We start from the raw sequence: 25,582 nt of genomic DNA on the forward strand, positions 1-25,582 counted from the left end.
CAGAACCACAGCATGTTCCATATGGCTTTACGGCCAATGTGATCATTGTGGAACTCCAGATTGACAGGAATGAAAGTTATTTATTTCTCTTGGTAGTAGTAATCCTAATTTATACGGGATTTATATACTCAACTTTGTCTCACCTAGCTGTATGCAGCTGAAATATTTTGCAATTCATAAAGTTGAAGCATACCTAATCAAATGTAATAAGATATCATCCATACTCCTTGTTGTAATGGTCATAGAGTCATGGAATGAACAGCATAATAACTTAACGGCCCATTTAACCCTCTTCTCCTGCTTTCTCCTGTAATCTTTGATGTCCTTACTAATCAAAAACCCATCAAACTCTGCTTAAATATACATAATGACTTGGACTCCACAGTGATCTGTAGCAATGAATTCACCACCAGGTTAAAGAAATTCTTCCTCATATCTGTTCTAGAAGTCTGCTGGTGACTAATAGTGTTCTTCAAGGTTGATGTTGGCTAACATTGCATGGTAATTATCTGCACGATGTTTTTGTGGTCATGTTGGCCGATGATACAAAGATAGGTTGATCATTTCAGTGAACTTGTCATGGGTTCAGCACACAAGTGCAATTATGAAGAAAACATGGCAGCATCTCTACTTCCTTAGAAGTATGTGAAGATTTGGCATGACATCTAAAACCTTGATAAACTTCTATAAATATGTGATGGACAGAATATTGACTGGCTGCATCACAGCCTGGTATGGAAACACCAATACCCTTGAAAGGAAAATCCTACAAAAAGCAGAGGATGCATCCAGTCCATCACAGGTGAAGCCCTCCCCACTGTTGAGCACATCTACACAGATTGTTGTCGCAGGAAAGCAGCATCCATCATCGGGGAACCCACAACCCAAGTCATGCTCTCTTCTTGCTGCTGCCATCAGGAAAAATATACAAGAGCCTCACTGTAATTTCTTCAACGGTTTGATCGGGGCACAACTGCACAAGCACGTGGATGTCAGCCAGTGAGAACAGTGAGAAGAGTTTAAAAGGAGACAATTATTTCTTCAGCGGTTTGATCAGGGCACGACTGCACAAGCGCGTGGATGTCAGCCAGTGAGAGCAGTGAGAAGAGTTTAAAAGGAGACAGCTTTACAGAGTGGGCATTAGTGTAGAGGGAGACAGAGTAGGAAGGCTTTAGCTCAACGGGGCTTAGGTGATAGTGGGTCGAGGCGAGGTAGGTTGCCTGTGTAGAATGCAGACGGGAAGTATGTGTGTGAGGCCGGTGTTCTGCGCTGGGTGTCAGATGTGGGAAGTCTGGGAGACTCCCAGCCTCCCAGATGGCCACATCTACACCAGATGCGTCGAGCTGTAGCTCCTTGGGGACCACAATAGGGAATGGAGATCCAGCTCGAAGACCTTCGTCTGCTCAGGGAGAGTGAGGAGGTGATAGATAGGAGCTATAGACAAGTAGTCACACTGGGGCCTGGGGAGACAGATAAGTGAGTAACAGTCAGGAGAGGAAAGGGCAAGAGGCAGATACTAGAGAGTACCCCTGTGGCTGTACCTCTTTAGCAATAAGTACTCCTGTTTGAGAACTGTCGGCATGGGTGGCCTAACTGGGGGAAGCAACAGTGGTTGCGCCTCTGGCACAGAGTCTGGCCCTGTGGCTCAGAAGGGTAGGGAAAGGAAGAGCATGGCAGCAGTGATAGGGGACTTTACAGTTAGGGGGTCAGACAGGCGATTCTGTGGACGCAGTAAAGAAACACGGATAGTAGTCTGCCTCCCAGGTGCCAGGGTCTGGGATGTTTCTGATCGTGTTCACGATATCCTGAAGTGGGAAGGAGAACAGCCAGAGGGCGTGGTACATATTGGTACCAGCAACGTAGGTAGGAAAAGTGAGGATGTCCTGAAAGCAGACTACAGGGAGTTAGGAAGGAAGTTGAGAAGCAGGACCACAAAGGTAGCCATCTCAGAATTACTGCCTGTACCACGTGACAGTGAGTATAGGAATAGAGAGAGGTGGAGGATAAATGTGTGGCTGAGGGATTGGAGCCAGGGGTAGGTTCAGATTTCTGGATCATTGGGATCTCTTTTGGAGCAGGTGTGACCTGTACAAAAAGGACAGGTTACACTTGAATCTGAGGGGACCAATATCCTGGCGGGAAGTTTGCAAAGGCGATTGGGGAGAATTTAAACTAGAAATGGTGGGGGCTGGAACCAAACTGAAGAGACGGAGGAAGGGATGGTTGGCTCACAATTAGAGAAAGCTTGTAGACAGTGTGAGAGGGAGGATAGGCAGGTGATAGAGAAGGGATGCACTCAGATTGATGGTTTGAGATGTGTCTATTTTAATGAAAGGAGTATTGTGAACAAAGCCGATGAGCTGAGAGCGTGGATCAGTACTTGGAGCTATGTTGTTGTGGCCATTAGAGACTTGGATGGCTCAGGGACAGGGATGGTTACTTCAAGTCCCAGGTTTTAGATGTTTCATAAAGGACAGGGAAGGAGGCAAAAGAGGTGGGGGCATGGCACTTTTGAACAGAGATAGTGTGATGCTACAGAAAAGGAGGAAGTCATGGAGGGATTGTCTACTGAGTCTCTGTGGGTGGAAGCTAGGAACAGGAAGGGGTCAATAATTCTACTGGGTGTTTTTTATAGACCACCCAATAGTAACAGGGACATCAAGGAGCAGATAGGGAGACAAATTCTGGAAAGGTACAATAATAACAGGGTTGTTGTGGTGCGGGATTTGAATTTCCCAAATATCGATTGGCATCTCCCTAGAGCAATGAGTTTAGATGGGATAGAGTTTGTTAGGTGTATTCAGGAAGTTTTCTTGACACAATATGTAGACAAGCCTACAAGAGGAGAGGCTGTATTTTATCTGGTATTAGGAAATGAACCTGGTCAGGTGTCAGATCCCACAGTGGGAGAGCATTTTGGAGATAGTGATCACAATTCTATCTCCTTTACCATAGCATTGGAGAGGGATAGGAACAGATAAGTTAGGAAAGGGTTTAATTGGAGTAAGGGGGAATATTGGGCTATCAGGCAGGAACTTGGAAGCATAAATTGGAAACAAATGGTCTCAGGGAAACGTATGGAAGAAATGTAGCAAATGTTCAGGGGATACTTGTGTGGGGTTCTGCATAGGTACGTTCCAATGAAACAAGGAAAGGCTGGTAGGGTACAGGAACTGTGGTGCACAAAGGCAGTTGTAAATCTAGTCAAGAAGAAAAGAAGAGCTTACGAAAGTTTCAAAAAACTAGGTAATGATAGAGATCTATAAGATTATAAGGCTAGCAGGAAGGAGCTTAAGAGTGAAATTAGGAGAGCCAGAAGGGGCCATAAGAAGGCCTTGGTGAACAGGATTAAGGAAAACTCCAAGGCTTTCTACAAGTATATGAAACGCAAGAGGATAAGATGTGAGAGAATAGGACCAATCAAGTGTGACAGTGGAAAAGTGTATATGAAACCAGAGGAGATAGCAGAGGTGCTTAATGAATACTTTGCTTCAGTATTCACTATGGAAAAGGATCTTGGTGATTGTAGGGATGACTTACAGTGGACTGAAAAGCTTGAGCATGTAGATATTAAGGAAGAGGAAGTGCTGGAGCTTTTGGAAAGCATCAAGTTGGATAAGTCACCGGACCTGGATGAGATGTACTCCAGGCTACTGTGGGAGGAGAGGGAAGAGATTGCTGAGCCTCTGGTGATGATCTTTGCATCATCAATGGGGATGGGAGAGGTTCTGGAGGATTGGAGGGTTGCGGATGTTGTTCCCTTATTCAAGAAAGAGAGTAGAGAAAGCCAAGGAAATTATAGACCAGTGAGTCTTACTTCAGTGGTAGGTAAATTGATGGAGAAGATACTGAGAGGCAGGATTTATGAACATTTGGAGAAGCATAATATGATTAGGAATAGTCAGCATGGCTTTGTCAAAGACAGGTCATGCTTTATGAGCCTAATCGAACTTTTTGAGGATGTGACTAAACATATTGATGAAGATAGAGCTATAGATGTAGTGTATATGGATTTCAGCAAGGCATTTGATAAGGTACCCCTTACAAGGCTTATCGAGAAAGTAAGGAGGCATGGGATCCAAGAGGACATTGCTTTGTGGATCCAGAACTGGCTTGACTAAAGAAGGCAAAGAGTGGTTGTTGACAGGTCATATTCTGCATGCAGGTCAATGACCAGTGGTGTGCCTCAGGGATCTGTTCTGGGACCCTTACTCTTCGTGATTTTTATAAATGACCTGGATGAGGAAGTGGAGGGCTGGGTTACTAAATTTACCGATGACACAAAGGTTGAGGGTGTTGTGGGTAGTGTGGAGGGCTGTCAGAGGTTACAGCGGGACATTGATAGGATGCAAAACTGGGCTAAGAAGTGGCAGATGGAGTTCAACCCAGATAATTGTGAGGTGGTTCATTTTGGTAGGTCAAATATAATGGCAGAATATAGTATTAATCGTAAGACTCTTGGTAGTGTGGAGGATCAGAGGGATCTTCTGGTCCGAGTCCATAGGACACTCAAAGCTACCGCACAAGTTGACTCTGTGGTTAAGAAGGCATACGATGCATTGGCTTTCATCAATCATGGGACTGAGTTTAGGAGCCGAGAGGTAATGTTGCAGCTACATAGGACCCTGGTCAGACCCCACTTAGAGTACTGTGCTCAGTTCTGGTCGCCTCACTATTGGAAGGATGTGGAAACCATCGAAAGGGGGCAGAGGAGATTTACAAGGATGTTGCCTGGATTGGGGAGCATGCCTTATGAGAACAGGTTGAGTGAACTTGGCCTTTTCTCCTTGGAGCAATGGAGGATGAGACGTGACCTGATGGAGGAGTATAAGATAATGAGAGGCATTGATTGTGTGGATAGTCAGAGGTTTTTTCCCAGGACTGAAATGGCTAACACGAGAGGGCACAGTCTTAAGATGCTTGGAAGCACGTACAGAGGGGATATCAAGGGTAAGTTTTTTTTACGCAGAGGGTGGTAAGTGTGTGGAATGGGCTGCCGGCGATGGTGGTGGAGGTGGATACAATAGGGTCTTTTAAAAGGCTTCTGGATAGGTACATGAAGCTGAGAAAAATAGAGGGCTATGGGTAACCCTACGTAATTTCTAAGGTAAGGGCATGTTCGGCACAGTTTTGTGAGCTGAAAGGCTTGTATTGTGCTGCAGGTTTTCTATGTTTCTATGACTCACACCACCAGATTCAGGAACAATTATTGCAGCTCAACCATCAGGCTCTTCAACCAGAAGGGAGAACCTCACTAGTCCCATCACTGTACTGTTCCCACAACCTGTGGGATCACTTTCAAAGACTTCATCTCATGTTCTCAATTTTCATTGCATGCTTATTTATCAATTTATTTATTTATTTATTTATTTGACATTATTTATTTATTTATTTTGTATTTGCACAGTTTGTTGTCTTTTGGACTCTGGCTGTCTCCCCTGTTGGGTATGGTCCTTCATTGATTCTATTATGATTATTGTATTTATTGAGTCTGTCTGTGAAAAATTGAATCTTTGAGTTGTATATGGTGACATCTAAGTAATATGATAACTACAGTATACGCATATCGAATAGAGTAAAAATCATGCAAAAAAACAGAAATAATATATATTAAAATGGTGAGGTAGGGTTCAGGGGTTCAATGTCCATTTAGGAATCGGATGGCAGGGGGGAAGAAGCTGTTCCTGAATCGCTGAGTGTGTGCCTTCAGGCTTCTGTACCTCCTACCTGATGGTAACAGTGAGAAAAGGGCATGCCTTGGGTGCTGGATGTCTTTAATGATGAACGCTGCCTTTCTGAGACATCGCTCCCTAAAGATGTCTTGGGTATTTTGTAGGCTAATGCCCAAGATGGAGCTGACTAGATTTACAACCCTCTGCAGCTTCTTTTGGTCCTGTGCAGTAGCCCCTCCATACCAGACAGTGATGCAGCCTGTCAGAATGCTCTCCATGGTACAGCTATAGATATTTTTGAGTGTATTTGTTGACATGCCAAATCTCTTCAAACTCCTAATGAACTTTAGCCGCTGTCTTGTCTTCTTTATAACTGCCTCAATATGTTGAGACCAGGTTACATTCTCAGAGATCTTGACACCCAGGAACTTGAAACTGCTCACTCTCTCCACTTCTGATCCCTCTATGGAGATTGGTATGTGTTCCTTCGCCTTACCCTTCCTGAAGTCCACAATCAGCTCTTTCGTCTTACTGACATTGAGTGCCAGGTTATTACTGCGACATCACTCCACTAGTTGGCATATCTCACTCTTGTACACCCTCTCATTACCATCTGAGGTTCTACCAACAATGGTTGTATCAACAGGAATTCGTAGATGGTATTTGAAGTATGCCTAGCCACACAGTCATGGGTATATAGAGAGTAGAGCAGTGGGCTAAGCACATACCCCTGAGGTCACCAGTGTTGATCGTCAGCGAGGAGGAGATGTTAGTCATATTTTATTGATCCCGGGGAAAATTGGTTTTCATTACAGTTGCACCATAAATAATTAAATAGTAATAAAACCATAAATAGTTAAATAGTAATATGTAAATTATGCCAGGAAATAAGTCCTGGAAATATATCACTAATCTACACGGATTGTGGTCTTCTGGTTAGCAAGTCGAGGATCCAATTGCAGTGGGAGGCACAGAGTCCCAGGTTCTGCAACTTCTCAATCAGGATTGTGGGAATGATGGTATTAAGTGTTGAGCTATAGTCGATAAGGTGCTTGTGTTCTCCAGGCTGTGTGAAGAGCCATTGAGATTGCATCTGCCATTGACCTATTGTGGTGATGGGCAAATTTCAATGGATCCAGGTCATTGCTGAGGCAGTTCAGTCAACACATTTCATCACTATAGATGTGAGTGTTACCTGGTGATAGTCATTAAGGCAGCTTACATTATTCTTCTCAGGCACTAGTATAACTGTTGCCTTTTTGAAGCAAGTGGGAACTTACGCCTGTATCAATGAGAGGGTGAAAATGTCCTTGAATATTCCCGCCAGTTGGCACAGGTTTTGAGAGCCTAACCAGGTACTCCTTTGGGACCTTCCACCTTGCAAGGGTTCACTCACTTTAAACACAGCCTAACATTGGCCTCTGAGACAGAGATCGCAGGGTCACCGGGTGCAGCAGGGATCTTCACAGCTGTAGTTATATTCTCCCTTTCAAAGCTGGCATAGATGGAATTGAGTTCATCTGGTAGTGAAGCATCACCACCATTCATGCTATTGGGTTTCACTTTGTAGGAAGTAATGTCTAGCAGACCCTGCCAGAGTTGCCATGCATCCAATGTCGCCTCCAACCTCGTTCGAAATTGTCTTTTCTCCCTTGAAATAGCCCTCTGCAAATCATACTTGGTTTTCTGAACAGGCCTGGGTCACCAGACTTGAATGCCTCAGAACTAGCCTTCAGCAGATGACGTACCTGCTGGTTCATCCACACCTTTTGGTTTGTGAATGTACAGTAAGTCTTTGTGGGCACACACTCATCCACACAGGTTTTAATGAAGTCAGTAACAACTACAGCATACTCATCCAGGTTCAAAGATGAATCCCTGAATACAGTCCAGTCCACCGATTCAATGCAGTCCTGTATGCTCCTGTGCTTCCCTTGTCCATACTTTCTTGGTCCTCACTACAGTTGCTGCAGACTTCAGTCTCTGCCTATACTCAGGGAGTAGAAGTACAGCCAGGTGATCAGACCTCCCGAAGTGAGGGCATGGAATAGCACGGTAGGCATTCTTGATGGTGGTGTAGCAATGATCTAGTGTGTAGTTTCCTCTGGTATTGTAAGTGATTTGTTGATGGTAATTGCTTAGTGAGTTTAACAGACTGGCCTGGTTAAAATCTCCCAAAATGATGGTGAAGGCGTTAGGGTGTGCTTTTGTGCATGTTGATCCCATTGCTCAGATCATCTAAAGCCTGATTGACATTGGCCTGAGGTGGAATGTGTACTGCTACCAAAATGACCCAGAGAACTCCTGCAGTAGATAAAAAAGGGCATCACTTCACTGCTAGATATTCTAGGTCTGGTGAGCAGAATTGGGACAGCACTGATCTTGTGCACCAAGAAGAGTTGATCATGAGGCACACTCCACCTCTGCTTTTGAGAGATTCTATAGATCTATCCTGACGGTGTACAGTAAACCCATTGATCTGAATCACTGCATCCGGTACGGAAGGGGTTAACCAGGATTCCATGAGACAAAGGACACATACGGTCCTAATGTCCCTCTGATTCAGCACCCCAGCTCTGAGATCATTGACTTTATTCACCAGAGACTGCACGTTTGCTAGCAAGATAGTTGGTATTGGGAGTTTAAAACCCCGTTTCCTTAAACGCACATGTATCCCTGATCTACTGCCATGTTTCCTCCGTGGAGTCCTACGTGGATGCTTCTGTCCACAATCAGTATTGTTTCCATCAATTTTAAGCAGTGATACTTCATTTAAACACATTATAACATCTTTGTTGACTGTACTGACCTTGGAAGCAGTTGTGCTTTTTAGCTGTAACAGGCTGAAACAGGAATATTTAATTGTATCCACTGCTGCTACTCGAGTCACCCCCTAGGTGCCCCGGAAAGTGCCAGAAGCAGGCAAGGTAGCCTTTGTTTATCACAGAGAACACTGTCTGTTTCTGTACTACATTATGCATGATGACCACTAAATTTCTCCTCTCTCACCCAACTAGAATGTGCTACACATCCTCTTTGTAGTCCCCACCCTTGTGCAAGAACCTTCAGGATCTTTCAGAACAGTCTTTTCTATCCCTCTCCCTGCCTCTCTGCAGTCACATTTCCTTGTCCCTGACCATTCACGAAATTTGAAGTAGTTAATCTAATGGAAAAGGGCTGAAAATATATTCGATTAAGCTTTCATTCCTCTTCATTGTCCTGTTGGTTCTGCATTATTCTTGATAGGAAAGGAATGGGGAAGGATTTGTGTTGGTGGTGCAAGTCAATGCCTAGGTCTGCCATAGGCCCAGGCTTGGCCTAGTGATGGAGATTTGTAGTTATCTCAGTTCCATTCATGATTAATGCTGAAATAACCTGATGGCTGGACTTAACCTGAATACTTCGAGCAGATTATAAAAGTAAGCACCCCACAATGAATAGGTTCTTATTTATTTGAGTACATAATGTAATTTCAATATTGAAAGACTTCTTTCCAACCTTCTGCAATTTACAGCCTGCATAGCTCTCAGGCCAAAAGCCAGGTTTGCATCTCCTAACCTCTCAGTCCAGTAGCCACACTCCAATAACCATGTGCTGGTTATGTGCTCCCTGTGCTGGAAATGACAAGTCTGGTAAATGTAGTTTCATGGCCACCAGCCAAGCAAAGTGAGGGCATGTTACTTGTGGGATTTCAGTCCCAACATTCCTTGATTTTTGGAGTGGTAAAAAACAATGGTTAGCAACCATTCATCACATTGGACACTGTCCCACTAGCAAAAACAAGACTGGGGCAAAGTTCATATGTTCCAGTAGGTTCACAGTCCTTGTGAATTTCCAGTTCCTTCTCTTGGTTATAGATACCACTAGCTCAGTCAGAAATTGTTTTAATTAATGGTGAATGGTTCACATCACTTCTCCCTAGTGAATGGTATAGCTATCCTTGACCCATTAATCAGCAGGACTGGCTGTTAAGTCAACAATAGCTCTCTGGAAATTAGGAGCCCATATACCCGAATCAGGTATCAAATTGCTGAGTCTGCCATCAAAAAAAGGTCAAGCTGATTCAATCTCCTGATCTCAGGAGCAACATCTTGCAGCCAGCTTTATTTTGAACAGATGCAATTTACCACCCATCACCAAGCAGTCATTTTTTTTTGTTGTTAGATAATTTGTAGATGTGAATTACAAGACCACCAGTCTAAACTGAAAGAAACTTATTTCTGTTCTTTAACGGGCACAGACCCTCAATAGTGAACCTCTTTCAAATGATGTTCAGTTTCAAGTATTAAAGGTTGCATGTTCAATGAATCCTTCAATTAACTATGCATGAATTATACTGCACCAATTACTCTGTTCAATGTATGGGATCTGCAATAGACTTAAATTAATCCTCTTTCGATAAACCTATTCTGACTTTAATAACCAAGGTTGAAAATCCCACTCAAATAAAAATAGTTAATTCCAATTGCGTCTTTACCAGAATAAAACTTTTTAAAGAGTCAGAATAAAGTGAGCTGAATTATTTATGAGGTGTATTATTTGGTTGGAGGAATTTAAATTGCACAGTGAGGTATCAGCACTAACCTGCCAACCTAATCAAAGGTGATAAATATGCAGAGCAAAATCAGTGGTAATCTCCATTCTGATCAAGTCGCTGCTGCTAGCAGATTTTATACACTTGTCATCTAAACTGAGGTAATTTATAAAATAGCACTATTAAAATTCCAGGCAAAATGTTCAATGAACCAAAAGTCATATACAAATCTTAAGGATATTTGGAGCACCTCTGCAAAACCTATTCACATAGTGATTAATCAAATGAAATGATTGTTTCTTATCTCATAAAAGATCTTTACCTCAATGTGTTTCGTGCACCAATCAATAATATTGCAGGCAGCATCATGTTAATATAATCATGGCTAAGTACAGAGCCAGGACTGAAAACAACCTGAGGCATGAGATCAGATTATGGAGTGACAGCTGGGCAGTTTAAATTCAGTTAATTAAAAGAAAATGGACTCAAGCAATACCAGGTTAAAGTCATGGTAATCATAAAATTGCTGATTGTTGTAAAACCCAAATGATTCTCTAACATTTTTTGGTCCCATAATTACCCTCTCAGGCCTAAATAGGATTTCAGGCCCACAATAACCGTTAACTGTCTGCTGAAGTGGTCCAGCAAATCTTTCAGTTGGATAGACCATTGACTCGGGGATTGGATTTGAGTACAATAATGATACACACAGTCCTTCTGAGAACATCTGGTGATAGCTGTCCCACAGACAAGTCAAGCACCACCCCATTCATGGATATACACAAAATCATACGTTCAAATCAATGACCTGGACTCTTCCTTCAGTGAATATAGAACGTAAACATATACAAAGCCGGTCACGAGGGTAGCATAGTGGTCAGTGAATGCTGTGACAGCTCAGTGCTTCAGAGGTTTGGGTCCAGTTCCATCACCATTTGTAAGGGGTTTCTCTGTCCTCCCCGAGAAACGTGTGGGTTTCCTCTGGGTGCTCTGGTTTCCCCTCACATTCCAAAGACACACTATTTAGTAGGTTAATTGGTCATTGTGAAATTGTCCTGTAATTAGGCTAGTGTTAAATAGATGGGTTGTCGGGTGGTGCGGCTCGTTAGGCCTAAAAGGCCTATTCCACACTGTATCTCAAAAATAAAAGAAAATAAAACATGACCTTCAGCCTGTCGGATATCTATACTGACAATGATGTCAATTCAAAATAATCCCATCAGTCTGAACATGATCCATATCCCTTAATTCCCTGCCACTCAGTTGCCTATTTAAACGTCTCTTAAATGTTAGTGTATCTGCTTGCACCACTTCACCTCCAGCAGCTTGTTCCAGATACCTACCACTGTCTGTATAAAAACCTTAACACAGAACATAGAATCTACAGCACAGCACAGGCCCTTCAGCCCACAATGTTATGCCAACCTTATAGACGACTCCAAGATCAATCCAACTCCTTCATAGCCCTCCATTTTTCTATATTTCATGTGTCAATCTAAGAGTTTCTTAAATGCCTCTGATGTATCTGCCTCCACCACCCCTCCTGACAGTGCATTCCATGCACGCACCACTCTCTGTGTAAAGATCTTACCTCAAACATCCCCTCTATTTTTCATTTTATTTATTGAGATACCGCACGGACTGGGCCGTTCCAGCCCTTTGAGCAGCGCCACCCAGCAATCACCCAATTTAACCCAAGCCTAATCAGGGGGCAATTTACAATGAGCAAGTAGCCTACCAACCAGTAATTCTTCGAAAGGTGGCAAGAAACCAGAGCACCTGAAGGAGACCACACGGTCACAAAGAGGACATACAAACTCCTTCCAGGCAGACGCGTCAGTGGTTCGGGTTCAGTTCTGTCCTGTAATTAGGCCGATTAGGCTAGCCTTTCCTCCAGTCACTGGAAAGTTATGCCCTCTGGCATGAGCCATTTCCTCCCTGGGAAAAGGTCTCTGCCTGTCCACTCGATCTGTGCATCTTATCATTATGTACACCTGTATCAAGTCATGTCTCATCCTCCTTTACTCAGATTGCAGAATTGCAACTGGGCCGTTTAAACTTAGTTAATAAACAGAAAATGCATTCTAACAATATTGGTTAGAGCCAAGGAGGATGATGGGTGACTGGAGGATGAGGGGTAACTAGAGAATAAGGGGGTTGATGGGAAAATGAGGGTGACAGGAAGATGAGGGGAGTGATCGAGGATGGGGGAGTGATCGAGGATGGGGGTGTGATAGATGGATGACAGGGTGACTGGAGGATGAGGGGTGATGAGAGAAATATCTTCCCAGGTAAATTGCTTTTAAACTTTTGTGTTTTCATCTTAAAGAAATGTTCTCTGGCATTTGATATTTCCATCCTGGGAGAAAGACGATCTGACCTATCCAAAGTATACCTCTCATCATGTTATATATTTCTATCAGGTCTTCTGTGTGACACGCCAGAGAAAACAATCCTAGTTTGACCGAACTCTCCCTACAGATAATACTCTTTAATCCAGGCAACATCCTCTCCAATGCATTCACCTATCTTTTGCAGTGCCATGATCAGCACAATGCACAGTATTCCAAATGTAGCCTAACTAAACATTTTACACCCTCAGCATAACATTCTGACTTCTTTACGCCATGCCCTGATTGATGAAGACAAACATGCCGTACACTTTCTCTACCTCCTTGTCTACTGATGTGGTAACTTCAGACAACAACAGACTTGCAGCCCAGATCCCCCTGTACTTCAAGGTTCCCAATGGTTCTGTCATTTACAGTATTCTTTCTTCTTACATTTGACCTCACAAGATGCAACATCTTATATTTCTCTAGATTAAGCTCCATCTGCCATTTTTCCATTTCTCTGTCTGCATTTCCGGTTGATCTACATTTTATACAACATAGAAAATTGAACAGTATAGCCCTTTGATCACAAAGTTGTCCTGAACTTTTATCTTACTCCAAGGTGTATCTAATCCTTCCCTCCCATATAGCTTTCCATTCTTCTTTCATCCGTGTGCCTATCTAAGAGTTTCCTAAATGCCCCTAATGCCTGTACTATCACCCCAGCAGAATGTTCCATGCATGTACTGTTCTCTGTGTGAAACACCTGCCCCTGAATCTCTCCCATATGCTTCCTGCCAACCACATTAAACCCATGTCCTTTTATATGTACGGGGTCTCTTCTTTGTACGTTAGATTTAAAATGGCTTCTATGTTATGTTAAATGCTGAGAAAGTCTCCAGCTGGACATTTGCTTGGGTTAATACAGATAGCAGGCTGCTATTAGCCAATAGGTGTTCATGTTATCATTACTTGGGGTGATAATGCTGTCTCATATGATTGGGAACGGGGTCTTTGGCGGGGAGTCGGAGGAGAGACGGAGAGGACGGCGGACGTGCGAAAAGGCTCCGATTGATCACTCCGGGCGGTCCCGAGCCGGGAGCGGATAGGGTCCGGGCGGTCCCGAGCCGCGAGCCGACGGGGTACGGGTGGTCACCAAGAATTTCTGAGCTCCAACTTGTGCACGAAGAACTTGAACTTTGATAAGTCTGGTGCCTTTTTTCCATTACTTCCTTTTCTGTATCGAACTTATATTAATTTCATAGACTTAGTAATATCTATAAAGTGTACTTGGTAAAATGTACTGTGTGTGCTGGCTGATGACTGATGTTGGGGACTGATTCGGTGATTTGGGTGACATTGGTACAGCAACCGACCCAGCGGGAAGCGACCAGGCCGGTGCCGGGCAGGATTTCCCCTAGACATATACGAGTCAATATAGCGGAGCATTACAAGTAGGGGCTACGTCCGGGATTTGGATCTTCGGTAAAGCTGTAATAGTCGCCACATTAAGTAGTGCGAAGATGGATGGAGATAAGATTGTAAGCTGGTGTGAATTAGAGGACGTACCGGTGAATCATGCGTGCGTGCTAAGTGGGGTGGATTTCTGCATTTCGGGAGATGTACTGGTGGGAGGGTTGAGTTTGATTAAAGGTATCAGGCAGGTAGAACTTACAGCTAGAAGGTGTGGGAAAGAAATGGACTCTAGCTGGGTGTTGGTTCGTACGAGTGCTGACGTCATGATGTTGGAACTGCCAGCGACAGTCAGCTTCCAGGGGGAGGCGGGGCCGTGGTGTCTCCACACCCTCCCGGAGGAATGAAGTGAGGAGATATTGGAGGAAGAGCTAGATGACCCCAGGGGAGGTGCCAGTAGCCAGTGGTTGAGGGTTAGAGTGGGAAGGCTTGGCCACGCCCCGTCCCCCAGTTAGGGGTGAGACCTCCGAGTTAGCGGCCGCCATTACCTCCCTGGTGAGAAGGGTCGAGAGGCCCCGCCCGAAGCTGAGAATTTTCTCAGGAGCCACGCCCACCCCGGAAGGGGAGGACGACTATGAGGTATGGATTGAGAATATGTCCCAGTTGTTGGAGGCGTGGTCAGGTTCGGATGAGGAAAAGAGACAACGATTGGCGGAAATTTTGAGGGGCGGGGCAGCCGGTGTAGTCCGTGAGCTGAGGGCAGAACGATCCTCAGCTTCCCTGACGGAGTGTTTGGACGCTTTGGAGATCCCTGGCGACTTTTAGCGGAGTTTCAAAACATGGGGCAGGGAAGAGAGGAAAAGCTCTCAGAATACATTTTCCGGCTGGAAGGAAGGCTTACTGGGTTGCGGCATCGAGGAGTAGTGAAGGCGGACAAAGTGGCGAAGTTAAGGATGAGTCAGATATTTAATGGTTCCCTGGAGGAGGACAGGGCGGCTTGGAGTACCTGGCAATCATATAAGAGGAGCCCCCCTCCATCATTCGGGCAGTTGATTAGAGAGGTACGGGAGGAGGAGAGTGCTTCGGGCCGAAAAGGGGGCTCGGACCACCGGGGACGGTCTTCAGTGGTTCAGGAGGTAGTAGCTGGTTTTGAGAACAGAGAAATCCAAGGGGTCCTGGGGGGGTGGGGTAGAGGGGGAATACCCCCTTTGGTGGGCGTCCTGGGAGGAGAGGGGCGGCGGGTAGGGTGTGCTATAACCGTGGGAAAGAGGGGCATTTCTGGCGGGAATGTGAGTGGACGGGGGTGTGCTACAGCTGTGGGGAAGTGGGTCACTTGCGGAGGGATTGTGAGAGACGAGATGCTCCGAGGGGGGAGGACCCCGGGCCACTAAGAAGGGAGAGATGTCGGGAAACTTAGGAAAGGCTCAGTGAGGGAACGGACTGGAGTCTCAGGAGGAACACGTTCCCAGAAATCAGCCATGGAACCCCCAAAAGCACAAGCCCTTATTCCGGATGGACTGGTGGGACCCCATTCCAGCGTGTCCCTACGGATAGAGGGAATCTTTGCAAGAGCCACCCTTGACACCGGATCGCAGGTTACCTTACTGTACCGGTCGTTCTACAACAAATATCTGAAGCATTTGCCAGTAACCCCGTTTAATACACTGGAGATTTGGGGCATAAGTGATGGTGATTACCCATACGATGGGTACTTGTCAGTGAGATTGGAATACTCGGAGGGCGATGTGGGAGTGGCGGAAGCCCCTGAGTTGTTGGTGTTGGTTTGTCCGGACCCGGTGGAAACCGGTGGCGCTGCCCTGCTGGTGGGGACTAACTGCCCTCTGGTGCGATGGCTCCTGGAAGCTTGTAAGGAGAGGCGGGGGAGAACTTTCCGGAGGCCCTCTTGGTACACCCAGTGTTTCGAACGGTGTTTGAAGAAGTGGGTGACACCCAGGGACGGGATCCTGAGTGCAAACGAGGGGCGGTGTGGTGTACTCAGGCGAGGCCTAAGGTGTTACGTCCAGGGGAGGTGGCACTAGTGATGGGGACCCCCAGATTCCCCGGAGTACCGACAGGCGAGGCCCTGCTAGTAGACGCCCCAGAAGACCTTGAATGGGAATCCCAGTTCCCGGCTGGGGCGCTGGTGAGACCTGAATTGAAGAGGCCCTCAGCTGTACAGGCACGGCGGATGGGGGTGATGGTAAGGAACAAAACGGAGAGGGAGATCACTTTTAAGTGCGGGATGCCCCTTGCGCACTTGTTCCCGGTTACGGTGATGTCTAGCGCCCCGTGAAGCCCACTGGAGGAAAACTATTGGAGAACGGGGGGCTGACCGAGGAGGCCTTTAATTTTGAGAACTCCCCTGTACCACTGGAGTATAAGAGCAGGCTGGTGGAGAAGATGCTGAAGCTAGGGGATGTCTTTTCTCAGGGCGAGTTTGATGTAGGGTGTTCCAAGAGCACTCGGCACACCATTCGGGTAACAAATGACACCCCGTTTAGAGAACGGTCGAGGCGGCTGGCCCCAGCAGATGTGGAAGATGTGCGGCAGCACTTGCGGCAGTTGAAGGATGCAGGGGTTATCGCGGAGTCCCGGAGCCCCTATGCGTCCCCCATAGTGGTGGCAAGGAAGAAAAATGGGAAGGTACGCATGTGCGTGGACTATAGGACCCTGAACCGGCGCACTGAACCCGACTGGTATACAGTCCCGAGGGTGGAAGACGCATTGGCCTGTTTAAGTGGGGCGCAGTGGTTTAGTGTATTGGATTTGCGGAGTGGGTATTACCAGATTCCAATGAGTGAGGTCGATAAAGAGAAGACGGCCTTTATCTGCCCCCTGGGATTTTTCCAGTTTGAACGGATGCCCCAAGGCATATCGGGAGCCCCAGCCACCTTCCAGCGGCTCATGGAGAGGACAGTGGGGGATATGAACTTGCCCGAGGTGTTGGTGTATCTGGATGACCTGATAGTGTTTGGATCTACGTTGGAGGAGCAGGAGGAGCGGCTACTGAAGGTGCTGAGTCGGCTGAAGGAGGAAGTGTCACCAATGATTTCTGAGCTCCAACTTGTGCATGAAGAACTTGAACTTTGATAAGTCTGGCGCCTTTTTACCATTACTTCCTTTTCTGTATCGAACTTATATTAATTTCATAGACTTAGTAATATCTATAAAGTGTACTTGGTAAGACGTACTCTGTGTGCTGGCTGATGATTGACGTTTGGGATTGATTTGGGTGACATTGGTACAGCAACCGACCCAGCGGGAAGCATTCAGGCCGGTGCCGGGCAGAATTTGCCCTAGACATATAGGAGTCAATATAGCGGAGCGTTACATATATTAGCCATTGCCACCCTGGAACAAGGTGCTAGCTGTCCACTCCATGCTTCTTAACATCTGATACACCTCTATTTAGTCTCCTTTCACCCTCTTTCACACCAAAGAGAAAAGCACTAGCACACTCAACATTTCTTCATATAAGACATGTTCTCTAATCCAGGCAACATCCTGGTATATTTCTCCTGCACCATTTCTGAAGCTTGTACATCCTTCTTATGATGAGGCAATCAGAACTGAACATAATATTCCATGTCTGGTTCAACTAGAGTTTTATAGAGCTGCAACATTACCTCACAGCTCTTGAACTTAGTTTCATGATTAATGTAAGTCAACATACCATAGACCTTCTTATCAACTCCACCAACTTTGAGGGTCTCTGAGCATGGACCTCAAAATCCATCTGTTCCTCCACACTGCTAACAACCCTGTCATTTAACATAGTGCTTTGCTATCAAGTTCGACCTTCCAAAGAGGATCACTTACTACTTTCCTGGATTGAATTCCATCTGCCCAGCTCTGCATTCTGTCAATGTCATATTGTAAACTACAATAACCTTCTACATTTTCCACCACACACCAAACTCCGTGTCATCTGCAAACTTACTAAATCATCCCTCCACTTCCGTCTCCATGTTGTTTTTAAAAACCACAAAGAACAGGGGTCCCAGAGCAGATCTCTGTGGAACACTATGAATCACAGAACACTCTCTGTCTTCTGTGGGCAAGCCAATTTTGAATTCATGCAGCTATATTTCTCTGGGTTTGATTTCTCTTGATTTTCTGAATAGACCTACCATGGGGAACCTTGTCGAACACCACATCCACTGCTCTACTGTCATCAATTTGTTTTGTTACTTCCTCGAAAAATTTGATCAAGCTCATGAGGCATGATCTGCCCCTCACAAAACCATGCTGACAATCTCTAATGAGACTATGCCTCTTCAAATGTTTGTAAATCCTGTCTCTAAGAATCCTCTCCAACAGTTTGCTCACCACTGATGTAAGGCTCACTGTCTACAATTATCTCTGTTAACTTTCTTGAATGTATCCTGCTGAATTATTTGCCAATCTTCCCCATTATCCAGATGTTTGCCAACTTTCATGACATCTACAAACCTACTAATCAGCCCATCAATATTTTAATTTATATGCATCACAAATTTCTGACTCTGAGCTTAAATTTTCTCCTTTGTCTTCAGGATGTCCTAACCTTTCCCGAGTTACACTCTTGACTTTAATGTATATAGAAAATGTACAGGGATTGAGATTCCATTTAATCCAAATGTATGTAGAAAATGTATTGAGATTCCCTTTAATCCAAATGTATGTACAGTAGAAAATGTATTGAGATTCCCTTTAATCCTATTTGCCAAGAATATTTCATAGCCCCTTTCAGCCCTTCTGGTTTCCTGTTTAAATTGCTTTTTGCTTTCTTTATATTCTTTAAGAAATCTGTCTGAAATAAGCTTCCCAAAAATTACAATACTTCCTTTTTGACTAAACGTGCAACTTCTCTTGTCATCCAAGGTTCCTGAACCTTGCCATTATGTTTCTTTCTCACAGGAACACTTTGATCCTGAATTCTGACCAGCTGGCCTTTAAGCAACTCCCACACATCAGTTATGGACTTGCCCAATAACAGCTGCTCCCAATCTTTTTGTTCCAGCTCCTGCCTAACAGTGTCAGAATTAACCTTTCTTATTTTAGACATTTGCGCTAAAGTTCAGTTTCATCCATTTCCATAACTATTTGAAAACTTGCAGTTATGATCACTATTCCCACTGAAACTCTGATCACCTGGTCAGGCTCATTTTGCAGAGCAAGGTCTGGTACGCCCCTTCCCTGGTTGAACTATCTACATACTATGTTAAGAAAATCTTGAATGTAATTCATTACAAGGGTTTTCTTTGGGTTCGGTTTTAGGGACTTCACTTCCTTTCATTCTTTCTAAACTGTATAAACGAATGAATAATCCAATAGTTAAGCATACTTTACGTATATGGTTTCAATTTCGGAATTTTTTTGGGTTGAATCAATTTATTTTAGCAAGTCCTATTATATCTAATTTTCCACACTTATATCCCATGGATACTTTGGAAAAAATTTTAGATTTAAAGCTTTCTCAGAAAGGTGTTGTAGCAATTATTTATAATATAATTATGAATTTATGTCCTGATGTATCTAATAAAATTAAAACTGATTGGGAAAGAGAGCTTAAGATTATTATACCGATTGAAAAATGGGAAAAAATTCTTCAATTTGTTAATTCATCTTCTATATGTGCTAAACATACATTGATACAGTTTAAAATAGTGCACAGAGCTCATATGTCCAAAGATAAATTATCTCGTTATTACTCTTATATAAATCCTATATGTGATAGATGTCATTCCGAGATAGCTTCCTTAACTCACATGTTTTGGTCATGTCCTTTGTTGGAAAAATGTTGGGAAGATATTTTTGATAATATATCAACTGTTTTGAATATAGATTTATAACTTCACCCAATTACTGCTATTTTTGGGCTACCAATGATAGAATTAAATCATTTAACCTCTTCAGCTCGTTGGATGATTGCATTTCTTACTTTAATGGCTAGAAGATCCATTTTGCTGAATTGGAAAGAGATTAATCCTCCTACTATATTTCATTGATTTTCACAAACTATGTTGTATTTAAATTTGGAAAAAAATTAGAAGTGTTGTTTATGACCCTTCCATTAAATTTGAAAAGACTTGGAGGCCATTCATTCAGCATTTTCATATGATGTAATTTGACCATTTCCAAACTTATTTTACTTCTCTGTAATGTTGGTTGAGAGGAATGGAGTCGTCGACACTAAGGTTTTCTTTTCTCCTATTTTTTACGATGTTAAAACAGCCCAGGTCTTTTTTTTTAGTGTAGTTGATTAATTCTGTTTAGATTAGTTTTTTTGGGGGAGGGTTATATATATATTTTTTTCCTTTTTCATGATTTTTGTCTAGATGTTTCTTTTTGTTCTGTATTATTCATTGGTATCCTGTATGATTGGGAGTTTTGTCAATCAAGTATTTTTTGGTTTTATAATTACTCATGTTAATTACAACAATGTATTCCCAATAAATTTGTACTACCATTATGTTATGTTTATATTTTATGAAACTAATAAAAAGATTGAAAAAGAAAGAAAGAATACGTTAAGTTCGTCAGGAAGAGAAGTGCCACAGTTATTGATATTCCCAGCCTTTTCTTTGTGCCCAGTGATCTCATTTAGACCCTGCCATAGTCTACTGGCATCCCTCTGGTTAGCCTGGGCTTCCAACTTGGCTCGATATTGCCGCTTGGCACCCTTAATAGCTTTCCAGAGTTCATGTGTGGATTCTGTGTAGCGACTGGTATTCCCGGATCTAAAAGCCGCAGCTCTAGCCTTTAAAAGGGGCTTGACCTCATAATTTATCTAAGGTTTCCAGTTAGGGAATACCCGGATCGTCTTGCGAGACATACAGTCCTCCGTGCATTCCCAAATAAAGTCCATGACAGCTAAGGCATACTCATCGAGGTTAGCTGCCGAGTCCTTGAATACTAACCAGTCCACCGATTCAAAGCAGTCACGGAGGACCTCATCCGTTTCCTCCGTCCAACGCGACACTACTTTTGACACCGTGACCTCCTGCTTCAGTTTCTGTTTGTCAGCTGAGAGGAGGAGTACGGCCTGATGGTCCGATTTTCCGAAGTGAGGTCGTGGGACGGAACGGTAGGCATCCTTGACTGCTGTGTAGCAGTGGTCAAGTATATTCGGGCCTCTAGTGGGGCAGAAGACATGTTGGTATAACTTTGGCATCACTTTTCTGAGGTTGGCCTGGTTAAAGTCCCCGGCTGTAATGAGCAAAGCCTTCGGATACCTGGTCTCAAGTTCACTGATGTTGGCATACAGTATGTTCAGAGCACACTCCACATCCGCCTGGGGGGGAATGTAGACCGCTGTCAGTATGACTGAGGTGAATTCCCGTGGCAGATAGTAGGGACGACACTTCACCGACAGGTGTTCCAGGTCCGGGCTGCAGGAGCTTGTCAGTGCCACTGTGTCAGAGCACCATGCAGTGTTGATCAGTAGGCAGACACTACCTCCCCTCGTCTTGCCCGAAGACGCCGTGCGGTCCATCCGATGGATCAAAAATCCCTCTGGTCGGATGGCACAGTCGGGGGTGGCAGAGGCAGGGGAGAGCCAGGTCTCGGTGAAACAGAATACACAGCAGTTCTGCATCTCCCTGCAGTAGGTGAGTCTCCCTTTAAGAACGCAGAGCCTTGGTCCAGGGGAGGGCAGGAACATGGAACACAGAACCAGGACCCCTCCTTGGGAACAGGGCTACCTAGCGAAGGCGTGGACACAGAGACAGTTCCTACCTCAAGGTAGCGGCAAACGGCCGGACCTACCTAGTGGAGGCGTGGGCACAGAGACAGCTCCAAACAACGAAAGACAGTTCCTTATCTAGGCACAGCAAAGCTCCGGTCTTGCTCCAGCAGTAGAAATTGACAGCGATACAGGCGAGGACACAGGCAAGTCTTCAGGGCAAGGCTCCAGACACATGTTGTAGGGCTCAGCTCCAGACATAGGTTGCAGAGCAAGGCTTCAGAAGGAAGGAGAAGGGAAGGAACAGATCCAACCGCGGGGTAATGGCAAAGATGGCTTAACCTACCCCAGGGAGGCGAGGACAGGATACTGACAAGACGAACCAGCAACCACACTCGAACCCAGGGCCACCTATATTCCCATCCCCAAGATAAGCATCAGGTGCCTATGATTAAGCCCAACTGAAACAAGGGACAGTCAGAAGACCCGGAGGACGGAGCCCACAGACCGGACCATGAACCGGAATGCGGACTTCATGGACCGGACCATGACAGCTAAACGGACAAGTTAGGCTTACCCTTAAGTTAGTTTTAGGCCCTTTGTTTTAATCAGACCACCAAACAGGTTTGATTAAGGACAATTTCAGATCCTTTTTTCATGATGAATTCTTTCCTTCAAGGTGCATCAAAGGCAAGAAAGAGTAGATTTATTTATTTTTTTGAGATACAATGCTGATTAGCCCCTTCTGGCCCTTTGAGCCACGCTGGATAGCAATCCCTGGATTTAATCCTAGCCTAATCACAGAACAATTTCCGATGATAAATTAACCTACCAACCGATACACCTTTGGATTGTGTGAGGAAACCAGAGCATCTGGAAGAAACGCTTGTGGTCGTGAGGAGGACATACCAACTCTTTACAGCAGTGGGAGTTGAACCTGGGTCACCTGTCTCCTGTACTGTACGCTACGCTACCATGCTGCCCTTGATTTGACAGTTAACTCCACCCTCATGTTGTTGTGGAGGACTGTACTGTCCAACTATGTATTCCACCTGCCTTCCACCATCAGTGTCGTTAATAGATCTAATGGTAATGTCCGAGGACAGTGAAATGCTCCTTATCTTCTACCATCGGTTACCTCATTTGCCAAATAAGAAATTTCCAGCTCAGAAAGTATATTACTTGCACCTTATTTTTGTTCATTGAAACTTGGATGTAATTATCCGTACCCACTGTTTTCAGCAACATGCAGCTAAGGTTAATTGTAGAATACTGTGCAATCCTTCCCTGCAATGCTGGTGGTCATCCATCATTCACCCTGGATTGTTTCTCACTTCAGGCAATTCACCAAACTTGTGTTTATTCACTAAGATCAGGGGCCATGTCAGATGAGGCCATACAAGTGCAGCATAGTTGGGATTATGAAATGTGCTGGCAGCAATTACAGATGGAGAAAGGCCAAGATACAGATATAACTACATTGGGACCTACTCAGCCTCCAATTAGCATGATAATTTGATTAGTATGAATATTATTTTCACATTCAGTGTCCTGAGTCTCTAACAAGGTTTATACAGGTTGAGCACTCCTTATCTAAAATGTTTGAGACTGGAAGTGTTTTGGATTTCAGATACTTTTGGATTTTGGAATATTTGCATCTATATAATGAGATTGCTTGGTAGCTTGGGGATGGGACCCAAGTCTAAACTCAAAATCAATTTATGTTACATATAGAGCGCATTCATATACTCTGAAGGTAGTTTTTATATAGTATTTTAATAATGTTGTGCATGAAACAATATGTACAGTACATTGAGCCATCAGAAAGGTAAGGTATCACTACCTTGGCCGCCCAGTTGGACAGTCAGTGGCTGTTTGGCATCACCATCATTCCCGACTTTGTCTTTCACCTGTTCAGCACACTTACTGTATGTACTGATGCAGCCATTCAGTGTGTTTGACTTTCATCAGTAAAGTTCTTGGCAAATTCATCAATGAATTTCTCTGCTGCTTTTAAGGTCAGCTGCTTCTAGGAGTTGTAACACAGCCAGATTGCATGACCATAAATGCCGTGCTGTAATTTTTCCCAAACAACCAAAGTTGAGCAAGATATGGGAGGCACTCTATTGTTAGCCTGTGGCATGATGTATTCTTTGTAACTTTGTTATAAGAAGAGTGCTCATTGTGCGGTGTGATGTGCTAGCCTGATTCAAAGCAATCAGTATGTAATGGCTGAGAGTTTGTTTTCGGGGGTTATCCTGCCAACAGATAACAGGAAAGCAGTAACAAGAAATGCTCTCAAATTGAAGTAAATCCTATAACAGACCATGAGCAGTGATATCAGTGCTCAAAGTTCCTTTCTATTTATAAGGCAACATCAAATTGCTCGCTATTGAATTAATCACCTTTGCACCATTTGATGAAATCCTGAGTCCTAGCCACCATGAAAATAGTAAAGAATACTAGTTGTAGTGAACAGCTGCAAATGTAGTTATTCTTCATGAAGGATGCACTGTTCCTTCCCAGCCTTCACTGGCATTTCCAATGTTTAGTGTAATATTGTGATTATTAATAGTAGTGTTAAGGACAGGAATTCACTTATTTTATATTTGGCACTAAGTGTTATCTCTCAATTTTTTCCTATTGGATGTAAAAACCCTGAAATTCTACTCAGAGATTTGCAACAGTCCAGCTGCCCTCTGATTCATACAAATGACTTCCATTTCCTATCCCAGAAATGCCTTGATGGGAGTTCCTGTAATATAAGTATTCCATTTTACTTAAAAAAAAAGAAATCACTTACTTAAAAATAACTGGTGTATCAATCAAATCAACAGAAATTCTAGAAACACTCAGTAAATCAAGCAGCATCAGTGAAGAAAATGTTTCCAGTTAAGGGCTCTCAGTAGGAATGAGAAACCTTTTGATGGGTCTTTGACCAGAAAAGTTAACCTTGTATCACTTTCCACAATGGTTGTCTGATCTATTGAGTATCTGCAGTAATTTTTGATTTTTATTTCTGATTTCAAGCACGGGTCCTATTTTGATTATGAATCATGAATATAATTTAAAACTGAATTATTTCCCATGCTGACCGGTAACCCAAAACATTTACTTTTAGTTTAAAATAAGCTTTGTCCAAACTGATTTCTTCTTGTAACTGGATAGAGAAGTACAGCTACTAAATTAAGACCTTTCATTTTTTGTCACGTAGATTAAGAAGGAATGGAAAGATAAATACAAAAAAAGTCAATACTTTTTTTTTATTTGAAATAAATCTGTTAGACTATTATACCACCTAGGAGATAAATGGTGTAAGATTGCAATGGTGAGTGAAGATGGCAGTTGAGATATTTCTAACAATTATTAATGTATGACAAACTACATTCAGCAAGTGACAGGTGTCCTGCACACAGCAGCAAATATCTTTATAAATTTCCAAGTGCAGGCTAGAGATGTTCACAAACAAAAGAATGTCTGCAGATGCTGGAAATCCGAGCAACACAGACAAAATGCTAGAGGAACTCAGCAGATCAAGCAGCATTTATGGTCAGATGTCCAATACTGAGCTATATAATTTCTTATCCATTATTTGTGAGATTCTCAATCTTCATCACATTAAGTCATTCCACCATTGGTTGCTATGCTTTTAACATCAAAGACCTTAAGATTAGTGATCTCCTCCCTAAAGCTCCCAGTCTGTTTACCTCTCTTCCTTCCATTAATATAATGCTTAAACTTATCTCAGTGATCAAGTGTTTAGTCATCTACCCTAATATCTCCAATCATGATTCTTGGGATATTCTGCTAAATTAGTGGCATAATATTAATGCAAGTTGCTGGATTTCCCAGAGCATAGGCCTATGCAGAGTACCTTGATAACATTTAAACACTTTGTAACAGGAAGTAGACAGGGAACTCTCGATGAACGAAGAATGCCTTTATTGATCACTTATCTATAACG

General features: G+C 43.7%; 1 long non-coding RNA gene and 1 pseudogene across 2 annotated transcripts in view; one reads left to right on the forward strand and one right to left on the reverse strand.

Moving 5' to 3' along the window:
- Positions 1-25,582, reverse strand: part of LOC134349569 (uncharacterized) — a 77,295-nt gene that overhangs the window by 46,951 nt on the left and 4,762 nt on the right. The window lies entirely within an intron of this gene.
- Positions 14,013-15,369, forward strand: LOC134349864 (modulator of apoptosis 1-like; annotated as a pseudogene).

Source organism: Mobula hypostoma, chromosome 7, assembly GCF_963921235.1.
Source record: "Mobula hypostoma chromosome 7, sMobHyp1.1, whole genome shotgun sequence".
In the NCBI taxonomy this organism is placed as follows: domain Eukaryota; kingdom Metazoa; phylum Chordata; class Chondrichthyes; order Myliobatiformes; family Myliobatidae; genus Mobula; species Mobula hypostoma.